At 28.9% G+C, this 4,305-nt stretch overlaps 1 long non-coding RNA gene across 1 annotated transcript; it reads right to left on the reverse strand.

The window, feature by feature from the left end:
• Positions 1–756: 756 nt before the first annotated feature.
• LOC124895572 lies at positions 757–4,305 on the reverse strand. The gene is made up of 3 exons (XR_007051807.1): positions 4,278–4,305; positions 2,364–2,449; positions 757–1,030 (listed from the first exon to the last, which is right to left on the reverse strand). It is a non-coding gene; the product is annotated as an uncharacterized LOC124895572 (long non-coding RNA).

The following is a 4,305-nucleotide window of genomic DNA, read 5'->3' on the forward strand; positions in this document are numbered from 1 at the left end:
CAATTAAGTCGAGTCTAAACTCCAATTAAACCATAACCTACCTCACTCGAAGGATCCGAATATCACTAGTCCACAAGTGTCTTGTCCTTCCTCAATTTTTGAAACATTCAAAATCTGCTTAAATATATAATCTCCATAAAAATACGAATCTAACAATATTCATTTATAACTTCTTACTTTAAAATTCTAAACCAAAAAAATCTAATTTTATCAAAAACGTGCCTAATAACAAATCTGGTGATTTAAATAAGATGACCTTACCTATTCTTTCCATCATTATTCAATCCACCCTCTTTAATATTCATAACCAATACGTCACTAACTTGATCGATTCCTTCCTCTCTCTTTTTTTCTTTATTTATTTTACTAGTATCTATCTCCGCGCGGTGTGCGGATTATTTCAAAGTTAAAAGATAAAAAAAATACAAATATGTGTATGCAAAATATGTATTTCTAAGAATATTGTTATCGCCTGTAAGAAAGCAAAAGTTGATAGAGATGACCCCCAATCAAAATACAAACGCTTGAAAATAGAATTGTGTAAAGATCTCAACATCATCTAAGTAAGATCTTTTATTAAGCTATGAAGTTGTCTTTCAATAGATTTATCTCAAGAATAATATATCAACATTCCTTTGAAATCAACAAATTTCATCAAACTCTTTACTTACATTATAACTTTAATATAACTCTTTAAGAAGACTTTATATTAGAATAAGAACATAAAATAGGCAGAGAGAAGAGAAAACGCAACGAAAAAAAAGCGGTGTCATAAAATTAAATAAGAAGTAAATAATTTGAATTAGAAACTGATCAATGTACTATATGATTTGAAATATACATACATATTAAAAGTAGCACTACATTTTCATATAAATGTCATATCCCCTTCTGTTGTTAATTGAGAGTGTGATGAAGTGAACCACAAATATTATGTGGTAAACTGATGTTGTGCGGCAAAGGAGATAGCCGCACTTCATATTCTTTATTTTCTTCGATTCTTTAACACTTCTTTCAGGTCTCGCTACCCCTGACCATAAGAAGGATATTATACTATAAGAGTAATGTGTAAGTGCTGCATAAAGTTCTATTATCCGTTGTTCCAGCCTTTTTTTGAGCAGACAACTTTCTTTTCGATCATTAGCAAGAACAAATGGGCTTTCACAAATGCTTATGTTGTGGGTGAGATGAAGATATCTATGAAAATTATTTAACTATATAAATAAAATAAGAATATGACAACATGAAGATCTCCAAATTAACATTTTTAGTCAGAACTTGACATGTCATAAAACTTTATAAATTGAAAAATCAATATATGCATTATAAATCAAACATCATCTCTTAAACATCAATCTTCAGGCTTTGAAAGTTGGGTAATATATCATATTTTTTTAATCAATTTAGATGGGTCAAGCACTAACCATCATCTTAAGCCAGTAGAGAGATAATACGATCCATAGTCCAATTGTCTTGCAAGGATGAAAATAAAGGGATTAACTTTTGAATGATTATTAAATATTTTAAGTATAGATATTAAATTTCCAAGGATCTATACATGGAAGTACAATGCTCATGCAAATACACATGCCTATGAGTCGATGATGAGACTTGCCATTCCTTGAGAACACTGACATCATTAAAAAGGACGAAACATCACAAAACACTCCAAATATAGTACATTAATATGTGACTCTAAATAAACAAACTATTTTAGAAAAAAGACTGTTATGTTATCATTAATATACTAAGACTGTTCTGTTATCATTAAATTGTATTTTTTCATCAGAGAGAAATCCCAAAATCATAACTTGAGTATGCAAAATGAAATGTTGAATTTAATGTTATAGGACTTCATTTTCAATACTATTTACCTATTATATTGCATTAAAGCTGGAACAGATGTGAACCACCAATCATGACGAACTATGTCATAATCTCCTTAAATTTTAAACTGACAGATCTTTAAATTTTTAAAATATTTTAATACCTTACTGTAACAAATAAACAAATGGCATAATGGGATAATATTGTAATGAATAAATTATAGACAAACGATAAACTTAAATGTTATAGTATATAAGCATTTTTTAAATGGAGATGGGCAGAATTATATCCTCCATTCTTCAAAGTACAGAAAATTGAGCCAGATTTGCAAAATTATCACAATACAGACAATATTTTTCAACAACACAACATCCAGCTTGTGTTGTGGTGCATTATCTTAAATGCTTAAGTCAATGATTTTTGAAGTAAATGAGAAAAAGTAATAAAATAAAATTATGTCAATTAAACAAAAGTAAGAATAATTTAAAATGCATCCCAAACGCAAGAGCAAGACAATCGTACGTATAAAAACTTACATGAGCTCCTTCCAATTTCAAAACTTCTTCAAGTACCTTGAAATTGATTGATCCAAAGAAAAGGACAATTAACTCTATCAAAGAACCTGAAAAATAACATGCACCTTTCATCACAAAACATATCGTTTTACATTTTATGGTAAAGCTAAAATGAAGAAAAGAGGATATTATATTTGCTGAATTGATATTGAAGATGACATGGTTTATATCATGTGAACGTTTATGAAAAATATTCCATGATAACCAATTCTAGATGAAGCCTACTACTATAAGATATCTACTTTTTTGTGATGGAGATAACCGAAAGTCAGAAGCCAAAGGTTGAAAGAGTTGATATATTAAGTAATGATGTTTTTATTTTCATTTTGTTTAGATAATTCTTTGATACAGAAGGTGTTTCAGTAAGCTAATTGATTTTACTAAAATGTAGTGGTGTTTGTACTGGAAAATGTGTGAATTCAATATGGAATTTTTAATCAGAAAATCTTAATTCCCAAACAAAAAATTAAAATCTGAAAGTTGGTAATTGTATAGGTAAATGCATACATTTAATATATGACACCTTATACAATTATGTACAACGTATTAATTCATCAATGAATTATAGCAAAAGGTAATATAAAATACAGAAGAAAGCAGTAACTGAAATTTGAATTTGAATGATCAGGAAAAATTGTGTCACCTCTGACAAAAAAATTAACAATATATATAAAAAAATAAATTGATTAAGTGCTCTCTAGCCATGTAGTTCCACCCTATCTTCACCCACAATACAAAAACTTAGACAATTCAAAATGAATCAATTAAAATTTGAAGTGGTCTTCTAACGAAAAACGTGTTCTGGTGAAATGATTATAATATACAACACTCAGTCTGTTGAAAATGTTTTAACATTCATATTCTGTACAAATTCTTGTATCTCAATATTTCATTAACGGTCAGTAAAATATTTTTTGAATATAGTAAATTTTTAAATGCTCCAACAAAGTGATAGCATACTTGCAAATGTAAATGCAATTATACATATCATCAACTTAATATAGATCTTTGCTAGTTCACTGATTCCATAACTATTTGGACGGCAAGGTGATTTCAGCTTTTCTAAACAATCTCGCCTTTAAGTACACATCCAACATCAAATGCTAGCAGCACCTAAATGATAAAATAAGAGAGACACATATGTTGAAAATCTATATATAATTCTGCAAATAACACAATCATCTTCTAATGACCTTCCTCAATCTTTTTCATTGAACAATTGAGTATTTAATAATAGACGCACTTGAATAGTTCATGGCTAATGTTTGAATTATCAACAAAGCCTGGAACAGGAATGTACAATGCACTATACCTAGTGTCTGGCATAAGTTGGGGATCTTAATTATTGTCTTCGACTACAGAATTTGAAAAAGCCTAATCAAGTTAGAGGCGGAGAACACAATTGGCCTTAGAGAGAGATCGGCTTCAAGTGGACTCTATTTTTTGTCTAAGATTTTGATCTTTTGAATTTGAACGTCTCAAGTTTCACACTAAAATCGCCGTCTTTATTCTCTTCAGTTGCATTTGTCAAGAATTGAGAAAAACTATTCACTCTTTCTAAATTGTCAGTTTTCATTCTCTTTAGTTTGATTTGATCCTTTTAAACTCAAAAGGTGAGAAATAAAATTATGATATGATACAATAATAGTTTTTTCCAAAAACCCATTTATACACAATTTGAAAAAGAAGAAAATTTTACAGACCACAATTTTAAAATTTGCATCCTTATTCTGTTATGTCAAGTACTACTTAGAAAAAGGCCAAGTTATCCTAACCGTAAACAGAAGAAAAGAGAATTACAGTCCTATTTTGATGAACAAATATTAATCTAAATATGCAAAAAGATAGAACAAATAAAAAAAAAAAACAACTTACCTGAAAAAATTGGAGCTTGTAAGGATGG

This window comes from Capsicum annuum, unplaced genomic scaffold, assembly GCF_002878395.1.
Source record: "Capsicum annuum cultivar UCD-10X-F1 unplaced genomic scaffold, UCD10Xv1.1 ctg82982, whole genome shotgun sequence".
Taxonomy (NCBI): domain Eukaryota; kingdom Viridiplantae; phylum Streptophyta; class Magnoliopsida; order Solanales; family Solanaceae; genus Capsicum; species Capsicum annuum.